The sequence below is a fragment of the Rhinoderma darwinii genome (genome assembly GCF_050947455.1).
Source record: "Rhinoderma darwinii isolate aRhiDar2 chromosome 5 unlocalized genomic scaffold, aRhiDar2.hap1 SUPER_5_unloc_25, whole genome shotgun sequence".
NCBI lineage: Eukaryota > Metazoa > Chordata > Amphibia > Anura > Rhinodermatidae > Rhinoderma > Rhinoderma darwinii.
Window position 1 is genome coordinate 108,057 of NW_027461782.1, and position 13,912 is coordinate 121,968.

The window sequence follows — 13,912 nt, forward strand, 5'->3', positions numbered from 1 at the left end:
GTAGCTGTAAATGTGTGTGAGCCTGCAGGGCCCCATGGAATTGCCTAGGAGTAGGCTGAATCAATCGCTGCAAGGGGTGAACAGCAGTATGGGACAGGCTCGGGCAAGGCAAGGGCCGCTCGGGTTATCGCTTCTCGGCCTTTTGGCTAAGATCAAGTGTAGTATCTGTTCTTATCAGTTTAATATCTGATACGTCCCCTATCTGGGGACCATATATTAAATGGATTTTTAGAACAGGGAGATGGAAATAGAGCTTGCTCTGTCCACTCCACGCATTGACCTGGTATTGCAGTATTTCCAGGACCGGTGCACCCTTCCCTTATGTGTTGACTAAAATCAGATTCCAAAAGTGCTATTTGTGTTTGCTATTGTTTTTGTCTTTCTGATGGGATCTCCCCTTTTAATCCCATTATTTCAACACCTGTTGGACAATGCATTTGTACAGTCATGTGTGATAATGAGCTCATTTATTAAATGCAATTAATTAATACATTGCCACCTCTTGTTGTGTGTGTGTCTTCTGTGTTTCTGTGTTTCCGGCATTTCACATTGGAACAGCTCATTCACCTTCCTTGTCTTCTCTCCGCCCTCCCTCCTAGGTAGGTTAAAGAGCTGCACCTGAGCCAGCCACTGATTGATGCAGCACCACAGTCAAATAGCGGAGTGGAGTAGGGGAACAGCAAACAGCCATTAAAGCCGCCCGCCCGCCCGCCCGCCCGCCTGCCTGCCTGCCTGCCTGCCTGCCCGCCACAATGGACCTACCTGTGTACACTACATGGATGTGATGGAATGTACTGTCGTCCCTACATTTCAAGAAGAAGTAAGAATTGCAGTTGCAACAAAGCCTTGCTTGCCTACAAAGAGAGCAGCAATTTGGATTTGTTACTATGTTACCTAGAAGAATAACAAACTGTGCAAGGATGGAGGTTGTAGGAGCAAAGAGAAGTTGTCTGTAAAGTTGGTGGATGCTTATTTTCCATTTTGCAGTCCCTTGTCTCCCTCTTGTGGCCTCCTGGAGGCAAATAAATGTGCAAAAAAAAGACAGCCTGGCGGCCGGCTGTTGCAGTGTTGCCCTCTCAGGCAACACTGAGTGACTGACTGAGCCGCACCGTCTTATATAAAGTTCAGACGGAACTTTGCACGTGTCATAGTGGAGCCCTCAGGATTCCAGAGCCAGCTTTCTGACATCATAATGGGGCCTGCCTCAGAGATAAAAGCCTGGGCCCAGGCAGTGTTGGTCAGTGCTGCTCAGCAGGCAGCACCGGACTGGACTGGATTAAAGCTGATACAAGGTGTGAAGGAACAAGGGGTGGCTGTGGGCATGCACTTGCTGCCGCTGCCAGTGTTTATCTGCATGGCAGGAGGGCATTTGGGCGTTGCCAGGAAGGCGTTTTTATGTAGATTCCTCCTCTTTCAGCACTGCATTGTGGTGCAAGCAAAAGAAGCAAATCCTGTGTAGCTTCCTCTCCGGCCTTTATTCACCTCCCGCTTAGTAGCTGTAAATGTGTGTGAGCCTGCAGGGCCCCATGGAATTGCCTAGGAGTAGGCTGAATCAATCGCTGCAAGGGGTGAACAGCAGTATGGGACAGGCTCGGGCAAGGCAAGGGCCGCTCGGGTTATCGCTTCTCGGCCTTTTGGCTAAGACCAAGTGTATTTATACAGGAGGTTTTTGGTCAGAAGGTGCTCAGGTACCCTCTCTCTCGGCCTCGGGGGATCGTCCAGGTTCGCCTGGACTTCACCCCCGTGCTGCTATTTGGGAGAGAGGCTTAGTCCTGAGCAACGAGTTGCGATCCCCCCCAGCCCCTTGGTCTCCGTAAGACAAGGGGCGCAGCGAAAGCTGTGCGGTTCGACCTGGCCACGCAAATGGCAGGCGAACCCGATGCGGTGCCGGTGTACGCCCGGCTTAAGAATTCTGCACGATTTATCGTGGCAGAGGGTGGAGGCGGTCCCCGTGGTATTAAATTTTTAGTCCACGCCATTTTGGAAGATCTGCTGGCGGTCCACAAGAACGAGCTCTTGGCTATCCAGGACTACCCGAAGCGAGGAATCTACGATGTCACCTTCATGGGAGAAGGAATACTCCGTGATGCTATGGACCGAGCTGAGAGGAAACAAGGTGAACTCGTAGCAGCGGGAGTCAAGGTAGTAGAGCATGAATTTGAAATAACCAAACTCGTGGTGATTAAAATGTATTCCCCATATGTGAGAGATATGGAAGTGGCAGCATTTCTAGCTGCCTACTTCAAAAATGTCAAACTCCTGGGGAAAGTGATGAACGAGTGTGGAGTGTGGACCGCCAAATGGAAGTTTTTAGTTACGCTGATTAAGGACCCCTCCACCCAAGAAACGAGATTACCACCGGCTCGTTTTAAAATTGGAAATGTGAATGGCGACCTCTACTTCTCAGGGATGCCAAACTTCTGCAGGGCTTGTGGTACCTATGGACATACCAGTTTTAACTGCGATGTCACCTGCAGAAACTGTGGAAGCAAAGAGCACAATATAAGGGAGTGCACAGAAGAAAAAAAATGCAACTTTTGTCAAAAAACTGGTCACTTGTATTTTTCTTGTCCTCATAGGTACCGAAGCGGAGAAGAAGAGCAACCCGGGGCGCCCCCACGTGCTCCACCAGCGGACCAGCCCCGCCCTCAGGGAGAGGAACAAGCCAATGCTGCAAAGGAGCAGCGGGGTACCTGGGCTTCAAGGGTACGGTCTGTTGGAGCCAAAGCAGGTACCTCACAGCCAACAGCCTCAGAGGAGAGAAGGGAGTCCAGTGCGAAGGAAAAACGCCAAGCCAAACGTAAGGCTGAGAAGGGGCAGGCCAGTGAGATAACTGAGGCATCCCAGAGTGCTGGTTGCTCAGTGGATGCCGGGCCTGCTCCCAATCCTGGGTCTCTAGATACGGAGTCTGAAGAGGAAGGTTGGCTGAAAGTGGGTCCCCGTAAAAAGGGTAAACAGGAGCGTGCCGGTAGGGGGGTGACAGGGGAGGAGCAAATGGATACGTCCGTAAAGCAAAGTGAGGCTCCTCCTAGGACCGCCCCCTCGTCGTTACTGGTGAGGAGGGTGGGCACTGTTCCCCCCGAGCCAACCGACACCCCGCCATGTGCGCAACCTCCCCCTCTAGAACGGCCTGCACGGCCTGCACGGCCTCAGGGGGGAGCGGCGGGGCCCTTGGGGGACCCACCCGATACAGACCTATATGGTCAGCCGTTAGAGACCCAGGTAAGGCTGTGTGAATCTGGACTCCCTGTATACGAGATGAGGGCTGTTGGCTCGACGCTCACGGAAGGTAGTTCCTCTCCTGAATCATCCCCTTTCTCGCTAGAGTCAGACGAGGGCGGGGAGATGAGTTCAAGCGAGATTTCTGGTATTGCTGGTGGAGGCCAAGTCTGATTTTAAGTAACACGATTATTTATTTTTTAAAATCAAGACTAACACAATTAAAACTCCACGATGTCTGAAATAAAGGGGATCTCCCTCAACGTGAGGGGCGCCAAGTCCAAAGTCAGAAGGGTTGCTCTCTTCAGTTTTTTATCTGGCCTGGCAGCCTCTGTTTTTTTCCTGCAGGAGTGCGGCATTCCCCATGCAATGAAGTACCATAAATACAAAGAGGATTGGAAGTATGGTCCATCAGTCTGGTCTGGATCTAACGAGTCCAGATCAGCAGGGGTCGCCATTCTTTTTAAGGGAAACGTTTTTATTGATTTTATTCAAGAGATTCTTCCAGGACGTATTTTATTGGTTAAAGCTTTTATTGACGGCGTAAAATGGCAGTTTTTAAATTTTTACGGCTCACCTGACAAAAAGGAGAGAGCAGAGATGCTAGAAATGTTACCTCTTTTTATTAATACAACTGAGCCTTTTATCCTCGCAGGTGATTTTAACTGTATCCTGAGGGGGGAACGCCGGCTTACCAGTACTACAAGTAGGAATTACGATAAGACCTCTGGACTGCTCAAAGATATTGTAAATGATTTTAAATTAACAGATTTGTACAAAGAATGTAATAGGAGCAGCCCAGAGGAAGCCGGCGTTACCTGGAGCAACGCCACCTGTAGCTCCAGGATAGATTTTATTTTTTGTAATGAGAATGTACTGCCTTTTAATTGTGAAGTTTTAACTAATGTTTTCTCAGATCACAAGCTTTTATCATTTTATGTAAAGCGTGATTTTAATAAACCGGTGTGTAAGAAGTCCTGGAAGTTAAATGTTTCCCTTTTAGATGATCCACAGGTTTTTACTGATTTTATTGAATTTTACCAAAAATGCAGGCGGGGGAGAGACATGCGTACTCCCATCAGTGCATGGTGGGAGAAAATGAAAAAAAGAATAAAGGAATTTTTTATTAAAAAGAGCGTGGCGAAAGCCAGAGAAAAACATGCTTTTTTTAAAATTCTCAGCACCCGTCTGCAGACCCTGTACAAGATGAGAGATAATGAAATTGACGTTAAAACTGATATCACTAATTTAAAAAAAGAAATAGCTCAGTGCCTGGAGCAGAAAGGCAAAGAAATCATTTTTCGTTCCAAAATTCAGCATGTGGAGGAGAATGAGACCTGCTCCAGGTACTTTTTTAAAAAAATTAACAATAAAAAGGCTATTATTAAAAATATTGAAGGTGTGTCAGATGTACAGGGTATTTTAAGTAAAGTTCATGAGTTTTATGCTGACCTTTTTAGTGTTAAAACTGTGGATCATAATTTTATGCGTGACTCACTGAAGGAGATTACTACTGTTTTAGACCCTGTCTCCCAGAATTTTTTATTACAGGAGCTGACGGAGCAGGAGGTTTTAGAAACGGTAAAGAGTTTTAAAGCCGGAAAAGTTCCCGGACCGGACGGTATACCCAGTGAGTTTTATGTCAAATTTTATGACATTTTAAAAGAGGATCTTTTTAGCCTTTTTTATGAAGTTTTTAATTCCAAGATGCTGCCTAAGTCCTGGCGGAAGGGTGAGGTCTCCCTGCTACATAAGAAAGGTGACATCGCAGTTTTGAAGAACTGGAGACCAATAACCCTTCTGAATAGCGACTATAAAATAATGGCAAAAGTGTGCGCAAATAGATTAAAAGCCATAATACCCCACATTGTACACTCTAACCAGGTGTGTGGGGTGCCAGGCCGCAGCATCTGGGATAATCTTAACCTGGTAAAAGATGTGATTGAGGACACGAGGTCTAGAAGAGGTAAATTAGCCATTTTATCTATAGACTTCGAGAAGGCGTTCGACCGTGTCTCTCATTTTTATCTTTTTAAGGTTTTAGAGCGTATGGGTATACCTGAAGGATTTTTATTATCACTTAAAGCCTTTTATAAAGATTGCACAAGCAAAATTTTAGTGAATGGTTTTAAGACACAGGACGTGATTTTAGACTCAGGGGTGAAGCAGGGGTGTCCCTTGTCCCCACTGCTTTTTATTTGCGCATTAGAGCCTCTACTGTGTACAATTCGCCGCGATAAGTTAATACGTGGAGTCCCCCTGCCCGGGGGTGGCGGCGTAGAGGCTAAAGCAGTGGGGTACATGGACGATGTAGCGGTTTTTTGCAGGGACACCCTGTCGCTTCAGAGAACCCTCAGACAAATTGAGTTTTATTGCTGTGCTTCCGGTTTTAAGGTGAACTTCGACAAAAGTAATATTTTAAATATAGGAAGCATGGCTTTTAGAGACATACCCGTCCCTGTGTCAGATAATATTACGATTTTAGGTGTCTCCTTCAGTGAGTGCGATAATGGTTTTATCAGTTGGGACATGGTGGCGCAGAAGGTAAATCAAAAAATATGCATGTGGAACATGAGAAAACTTACCATGGAGGGAAAAGTTTTAATTATTAAAATGGTCATTTTACCCCTGCTTTTATATCTCAGTATGGTTTTCCCTCCCCCCACGGTTTTATTGCAAAAAATTACTAAAGCATGTTTTACCTTCTTTTGGAGTTCCAGAATGGAGAAACTTAAAAGAGAGATTGTGATGAAATCCAAACCGAAGGGTGGCAAAGATTTTCCGAATTTTAACAGGTTTCTTTTAATCAAGTTCTTCAGTTTCTGTTTTAATTCCCTTTTTAAAGAACATTATTGGTCCTATTTTTTACGTTTTAATACAGGGTTTTTAATGCGAAGGTTTGGGTGGTTCAACATTGTTTTATCCTCACCTTACGCTTTTAAACTCTCAATAAACTATGTGATTTTAGAAAAGATAGTGACCTTATTCAACCTGAAGGGAAAAAATGTAAATGAGCTGAAAAATAGTAAAAAATTAATTAAAGACCTAAGAGAAAGTGAGACGGTCAGCAGGATTGAGAATTTTAATGAGGAACGAAGTGCTTTTATCTTCAAAATTATTAATGTGTTTTATCTTTTTAATACACAGATGGACCTGGCCTGGAGCTGCATTCATCAATGTCTTCCATGCCGGGCATTCCAATACAGAAGGAGGCTCGCGAGGTCTGCCGTCTGCCCGAGGGAAGGCTGCCAGGCCGAGGAAACGATTCGACACATTTTTTGGACGTGTGATTTTGCGAAGGAATTTTGGAAAAAAATATTCCCTCTTTTGGTAAAGATGGCAGACCTGAAAGACTTGAATTATGAAGATATTTTATATGGACTATTTGGATGCCCAACCGCGAGCCAAAAGATAATAGCGTGGAAGACGATGAATTGCGCCAAAGAAGCTCTATGGAAGGCCAGGAACATCCTGATTTTTAAGCACGATGTTTTATCTACTGATGATGTTTTAGGTCTTTGTTTTAGCGAAATGTACATTTATTATTTATTAGACAAAAAAAGAAATGCCACCCTTCTTAATAAATGGTTTGTGAAAGAATGGAACTCCAACATATAAAGATTTGCCACCATGTCCCTTTTATGTAATGTAATGCAATGAAATATTGATTTTATTGTTATTCATTTGTACAAAAGTTGGTTTTATTGTAAACTGTATTTTTTATCATGAAATAAATCATTGACACCCCTGAAAAGGGGTAGCCAACTTAAAAAAAAATCTGTTCTTATCAGTTTAATATCTGATACGTCCCCTATCTGGGGACCATATATTAAATGGATTTTTAGAACAGGGAGATGGAAATAGAGCTTGCTCTGTCCACTCCACGCATTGACCTGGTATTGCAGTATTTCCAGGACCGGTGCACCCTTCCCTTATGTGTTGACTAAAATCAGATTCCAAAAGTGCTATTTGTGTTTGCTATTGTTTTTGTCTTTCTGATGGGATCTCCCCTTTTAATCCCATTATTTCAACACCTGTTGGACAATGCATTTGTACAGTCATGTGTGATAATGAGCTCATTTATTAAATGCAATTAATTAATACATTGCCACCTCTTGTTGTGTGTGTGTCTTCTGTGTTTCTGTGTTTCCGGCATTTCACATTGGAACAGCTCATTCACCTTCCTTGTCTTCTCTCCGCCCTCCCTCCTAGGTAGGTTAAAGAGCTGCACCTGAGCCAGCCACTGATTGATGCAGCACCACAGTCAAATAGCGGAGTGGAGTAGGGGAACAGCAAACAGCCATTAAAGCCGCCCGCCCGCCCGCCCGCCCGCCTGCCTGCCTGCCTGCCTGCCTGCCCGCCACAATGGACCTACCTGTGTACACTACATGGATGTGATGGAATGTACTGTCGTCCCTACATTTCAAGAAGAAGTAAGAATTGCAGTTGCAACAAAGCCTTGCTTGCCTACAAAGAGAGCAGCAATTTGGATTTGTTACTATGTTACCTAGAAGAATAACAAACTGTGCAAGGATGGAGGTTGTAGGAGCAAAGAGAAGTTGTCTGTAAAGTTGGTGGATGCTTATTTTCCATTTTGCAGTCCCTTGTCTCCCTCTTGTGGCCTCCTGGAGGCAAATAAATGTGCAAAAAAAAGACAGCCTGGCGGCCGGCTGTTGCAGTGTTGCCCTCTCAGGCAACACTGAGTGACTGACTGAGCCGCACCGTCTTATATAAAGTTCAGACGGAACTTTGCACGTGTCATAGTGGAGCCCTCAGGATTCCAGAGCCAGCTTTCTGACATCATAATGGGGCCTGCCTCAGAGATAAAAGCCTGGGCCCAGGCAGTGTTGGTCAGTGCTGCTCAGCAGGCAGCACCGGACTGGACTGGATTAAAGCTGATACAAGGTGTGAAGGAACAAGGGGTGGCTGTGGGCATGCACTTGCTGCCGCTGCCAGTGTTTATCTGCATGGCAGGAGGGCATTTGGGCGTTGCCAGGAAGGCGTTTTTATGTAGATTCCTCCTCTTTCAGCACTGCATTGTGGTGCAAGCAAAAGAAGCAAATCCTGTGTAGCTTCCTCTCCGGCCTTTATTCACCTCCCGCTTAGTAGCTGTAAATGTGTGTGAGCCTGCAGGGCCCCATGGAATTGCCTAGGAGTAGGCTGAATCAATCGCTGCAAGGGGTGAACAGCAGTATGGGACAGGCTCGGGCAAGGCAAGGGCCGCTCGGGTTATCGCTTCTCGGCCTTTTGGCTAAGATCAAGTGTAGTATCTGTTCTTATCAGTTTAATATCTGATACGTCCCCTATCTGGGGACCATATATTAAATGGATTTTTAGAACAGGGAGATGGAAATAGAGCTTGCTCTGTCCACTCCACGCATTGACCTGGTATTGCAGTATTTCCAGGACCGGTGCACCCTTCCCTTATGTGTTGACTAAAATCAGATTCCAAAAGTGCTATTTGTGTTTGCTATTGTTTTTGTCTTTCTGATGGGATCTCCCCTTTTAATCCCATTATTTCAACACCTGTTGGACAATGCATTTGTACAGTCATGTGTGATAATGAGCTCATTTATTAAATGCAATTAATTAATACATTGCCACCTCTTGTTGTGTGTGTGTCTTCTGTGTTTCTGTGTTTCCGGCATTTCACATTGGAACAGCTCATTCACCTTCCTTGTCTTCTCTCCGCCCTCCCTCCTAGGTAGGTTAAAGAGCTGCACCTGAGCCAGCCACTGATTGATGCAGCACCACAGTCAAATAGCGGAGTGGAGTAGGGGAACAGCAAACAGCCATTAAAGCCGCCCGCCCGCCCGCCCGCCCGCCTGCCTGCCTGCCTGCCTGCCTGCCCGCCACAATGGACCTACCTGTGTACACTACATGGATGTGATGGAATGTACTGTCGTCCCTACATTTCAAGAAGAAGTAAGAATTGCAGTTGCAACAAAGCCTTGCTTGCCTACAAAGAGAGCAGCAATTTGGATTTGTTACTATGTTACCTAGAAGAATAACAAACTGTGCAAGGATGGAGGTTGTAGGAGCAAAGAGAAGTTGTCTGTAAAGTTGGTGGATGCTTATTTTCCATTTTGCAGTCCCTTGTCTCCCTCTTGTGGCCTCCTGGAGGCAAATAAATGTGCAAAAAAAAGACAGCCTGGCGGCCGGCTGTTGCAGTGTTGCCCTCTCAGGCAACACTGAGTGACTGACTGAGCCGCACCGTCTTATATAAAGTTCAGACGGAACTTTGCACGTGTCATAGTGGAGCCCTCAGGATTCCAGAGCCAGCTTTCTGACATCATAATGGGGCCTGCCTCAGAGATAAAAGCCTGGGCCCAGGCAGTGTTGGTCAGTGCTGCTCAGCAGGCAGCACCGGACTGGACTGGATTAAAGCTGATACAAGGTGTGAAGGAACAAGGGGTGGCTGTGGGCATGCACTTGCTGCCGCTGCCAGTGTTTATCTGCATGGCAGGAGGGCATTTGGGCGTTGCCAGGAAGGCGTTTTTATGTAGATTCCTCCTCTTTCAGCACTGCATTGTGGTGCAAGCAAAAGAAGCAAATCCTGTGTAGCTTCCTCTCCGGCCTTTATTCACCTCCCGCTTAGTAGCTGTAAATGTGTGTGAGCCTGCAGGGCCCCATGGAATTGCCTAGGAGTAGGCTGAATCAATCGCTGCAAGGGGTGAACAGCAGTATGGGACAGGCTCGGGCAAGGCAAGGGCCGCTCGGGTTATCGCTTCTCGGCCTTTTGGCTAAGATCAAGTGTAGTATCTGTTCTTATCAGTTTAATATCTGATACGTCCCCTATCTGGGGACCATATATTAAATGGATTTTTAGAACAGGGAGATGGAAATAGAGCTTGCTCTGTCCACTCCACGCATTGACCTGGTATTGCAGTATTTCCAGGACCGGTGCACCCTTCCCTTATGTGTTGACTAAAATCAGATTCCAAAAGTGCTATTTGTGTTTGCTATTGTTTTTGTCTTTCTGATGGGATCTCCCCTTTTAATCCCATTATTTCAACACCTGTTGGACAATGCATTTGTACAGTCATGTGTGATAATGAGCTCATTTATTAAATGCAATTAATTAATACATTGCCACCTCTTGTTGTGTGTGTGTCTTCTGTGTTTCTGTGTTTCCGGCATTTCACATTGGAACAGCTCATTCACCTTCCTTGTCTTCTCTCCGCCCTCCCTCCTAGGTAGGTTAAAGAGCTGCACCTGAGCCAGCCACTGATTGATGCAGCACCACAGTCAAATAGCGGAGTGGAGTAGGGGAACAGCAAACAGCCATTAAAGCCGCCCGCCCGCCCGCCCGCCCGCCTGCCTGCCTGCCTGCCTGCCTGCCCGCCACAATGGACCTACCTGTGTACACTACATGGATGTGATGGAATGTACTGTCGTCCCTACATTTCAAGAAGAAGTAAGAATTGCAGTTGCAACAAAGCCTTGCTTGCCTACAAAGAGAGCAGCAATTTGGATTTGTTACTATGTTACCTAGAAGAATAACAAACTGTGCAAGGATGGAGGTTGTAGGAGCAAAGAGAAGTTGTCTGTAAAGTTGGTGGATGCTTATTTTCCATTTTGCAGTCCCTTGTCTCCCTCTTGTGGCCTCCTGGAGGCAAATAAATGTGCAAAAAAAAGACAGCCTGGCGGCCGGCTGTTGCAGTGTTGCCCTCTCAGGCAACACTGAGTGACTGACTGAGCCGCACCGTCTTATATAAAGTTCAGACGGAACTTTGCACGTGTCATAGTGGAGCCCTCAGGATTCCAGAGCCAGCTTTCTGACATCATAATGGGGCCTGCCTCAGAGATAAAAGCCTGGGCCCAGGCAGTGTTGGTCAGTGCTGCTCAGCAGGCAGCACCGGACTGGACTGGATTAAAGCTGATACAAGGTGTGAAGGAACAAGGGGTGGCTGTGGGCATGCACTTGCTGCCGCTGCCAGTGTTTATCTGCATGGCAGGAGGGCATTTGGGCGTTGCCAGGAAGGCGTTTTTATGTAGATTCCTCCTCTTTCAGCACTGCATTGTGGTGCAAGCAAAAGAAGCAAATCCTGTGTAGCTTCCTCTCCGGCCTTTATTCACCTCCCGCTTAGTAGCTGTAAATGTGTGTGAGCCTGCAGGGCCCCATGGAATTGCCTAGGAGTAGGCTGAATCAATCGCTGCAAGGGGTGAACAGCAGTATGGGACAGGCTCGGGCAAGGCAAGGGCCGCTCGGGTTATCGCTTCTCGGCCTTTTGGCTAAGATCAAGTGTAGTATCTGTTCTTATCAGTTTAATATCTGATACGTCCCCTATCTGGGGACCATATATTAAATGGATTTTTAGAACAGGGAGATGGAAATAGAGCTTGCTCTGTCCACTCCACGCATTGACCTGGTATTGCAGTATTTCCAGGACCGGTGCACCCTTCCCTTATGTGTTGACTAAAATCAGATTCCAAAAGTGCTATTTGTGTTTGCTATTGTTTTTGTCTTTCTGATGGGATCTCCCCTTTTAATCCCATTATTTCAACACCTGTTGGACAATGCATTTGTACAGTCATGTGTGATAATGAGCTCATTTATTAAATGCAATTAATTAATACATTGCCACCTCTTGTTGTGTGTGTGTCTTCTGTGTTTCTGTGTTTCCGGCATTTCACATTGGAACAGCTCATTCACCTTCCTTGTCTTCTCTCCGCCCTCCCTCCTAGGTAGGTTAAAGAGCTGCACCTGAGCCAGCCACTGATTGATGCAGCACCACAGTCAAATAGCGGAGTGGAGTAGGGGAACAGCAAACAGCCATTAAAGCCGCCCGCCCGCCCGCCCGCCCGCCTGCCTGCCTGCCTGCCTGCCTGCCCGCCACAATGGACCTACCTGTGTACACTACATGGATGTGATGGAATGTACTGTCGTCCCTACATTTCAAGAAGAAGTAAGAATTGCAGTTGCAACAAAGCCTTGCTTGCCTACAAAGAGAGCAGCAATTTGGATTTGTTACTATGTTACCTAGAAGAATAACAAACTGTGCAAGGATGGAGGTTGTAGGAGCAAAGAGAAGTTGTCTGTAAAGTTGGTGGATGCTTATTTTCCATTTTGCAGTCCCTTGTCTCCCTCTTGTGGCCTCCTGGAGGCAAATAAATGTGCAAAAAAAAGACAGCCTGGCGGCCGGCTGTTGCAGTGTTGCCCTCTCAGGCAACACTGAGTGACTGACTGAGCCGCACCGTCTTATATAAAGTTCAGACGGAACTTTGCACGTGTCATAGTGGAGCCCTCAGGATTCCAGAGCCAGCTTTCTGACATCATAATGGGGCCTGCCTCAGAGATAAAAGCCTGGGCCCAGGCAGTGTTGGTCAGTGCTGCTCAGCAGGCAGCACCGGACTGGACTGGATTAAAGCTGATACAAGGTGTGAAGGAACAAGGGGTGGCTGTGGGCATGCACTTGCTGCCGCTGCCAGTGTTTATCTGCATGGCAGGAGGGCATTTGGGCGTTGCCAGGAAGGCGTTTTTATGTAGATTCCTCCTCTTTCAGCACTGCATTGTGGTGCAAGCAAAAGAAGCAAATCCTGTGTAGCTTCCTCTCCGGCCTTTATTCACCTCCCGCTTAGTAGCTGTAAATGTGTGTGAGCCTGCAGGGCCCCATGGAATTGCCTAGGAGTAGGCTGAATCAATCGCTGCAAGGGGTGAACAGCAGTATGGGACAGGCTCGGGCAAGGCAAGGGCCGCTCGGGTTATCGCTTCTCGGCCTTTTGGCTAAGATCAAGTGTAGTATCTGTTCTTATCAGTTTAATATCTGATACGTCCCCTATCTGGGGACCATATATTAAATGGATTTTTAGAACAGGGAGATGGAAATAGAGCTTGCTCTGTCCACTCCACGCATTGACCTGGTATTGCAGTATTTCCAGGACCGGTGCACCCTTCCCTTATGTGTTGACTAAAATCAGATTCCAAAAGTGCTATTTGTGTTTGCTATTGTTTTTGTCTTTCTGATGGGATCTCCCCTTTTAATCCCATTATTTCAACACCTGTTGGACAATGCATTTGTACAGTCATGTGTGATAATGAGCTCATTTATTAAATGCAATTAATTAATACATTGCCACCTCTTGTTGTGTGTGTGTCTTCTGTGTTTCTGTGTTTCCGGCATTTCACATTGGAACAGCTCATTCACCTTCCTTGTCTTCTCTCCGCCCTCCCTCCTAGGTAGGTTAAAGAGCTGCACCTGAGCCAGCCACTGATTGATGCAGCACCACAGTCAAATAGCGGAGTGGAGTAGGGGAACAGCAAACAGCCATTAAAGCCGCCCGCCCGCCCGCCCGCCCGCCTGCCTGCCTGCCTGCCTGCCTGCCCGCCACAATGGACCTACCTGTGTACACTACATGGATGTGATGGAATGTACTGTCGTCCCTACATTTCAAGAAGAAGTAAGAATTGCAGTTGCAACAAAGCCTTGCTTGCCTACAAAGAGAGCAGCAATTTGGATTTGTTACTATGTTACCTAGAAGAATAACAAACTGTGCAAGGATGGAGGTTGTAGGAGCAAAGAGAAGTTGTCTGTAAAGTTGGTGGATGCTTATTTTCCATTTTGCAGTCCCTTGTCTCCCTCTTGTGGCCTCCTGGAGGCAAATAAATGTGCAAAAAAAAGACAGCCTGGCGGCCGGCTGTTGCAGTGTTGCCCTCTCAGGCAACACTGAGTGACTGACTGAGCCGCACCGT

The 13,912-nt window shown here is 46.6% G+C and overlaps 5 non-coding genes and 1 pseudogene across 5 annotated transcripts; all 6 read left to right on the plus strand.

Annotated features, from left to right (window-relative positions):
- The first annotated feature begins 126 nt into the window (after positions 1 to 126).
- On the plus strand, positions 127 to 317 carry LOC142688061 (U2 spliceosomal RNA). Its single transcript, XR_012857224.1, has one exon. It is a non-coding gene; the product is annotated as a U2 spliceosomal RNA (small nuclear RNA).
- A 6,663-nt stretch (positions 318 to 6,980) lies between these two features.
- Positions 6,981 to 7,149, plus strand: LOC142688373 (U2 spliceosomal RNA; annotated as a pseudogene).
- A 1,301-nt stretch (positions 7,150 to 8,450) lies between these two features.
- LOC142688062 (U2 spliceosomal RNA) lies at positions 8,451 to 8,641 on the plus strand. Its single transcript, XR_012857225.1, has one exon. It is a non-coding gene; the product is annotated as a U2 spliceosomal RNA (small nuclear RNA).
- Positions 8,642 to 9,942: 1,301 nt separating this feature from the next.
- LOC142688065 (U2 spliceosomal RNA) lies at positions 9,943 to 10,133 on the plus strand. The gene has a single exon (XR_012857227.1). It is a non-coding gene; the product is annotated as a U2 spliceosomal RNA (small nuclear RNA).
- Positions 10,134 to 11,434: 1,301 nt separating this feature from the next.
- On the plus strand, positions 11,435 to 11,625 carry LOC142688066 (U2 spliceosomal RNA). Its single transcript, XR_012857228.1, has one exon. It is a non-coding gene; the product is annotated as a U2 spliceosomal RNA (small nuclear RNA).
- Positions 11,626 to 12,926: 1,301 nt separating this feature from the next.
- On the plus strand, positions 12,927 to 13,117 carry LOC142688067 (U2 spliceosomal RNA). Its single transcript, XR_012857229.1, has one exon. It is a non-coding gene; the product is annotated as a U2 spliceosomal RNA (small nuclear RNA).
- Positions 13,118 to 13,912: the final 795 nt, after the last annotated feature.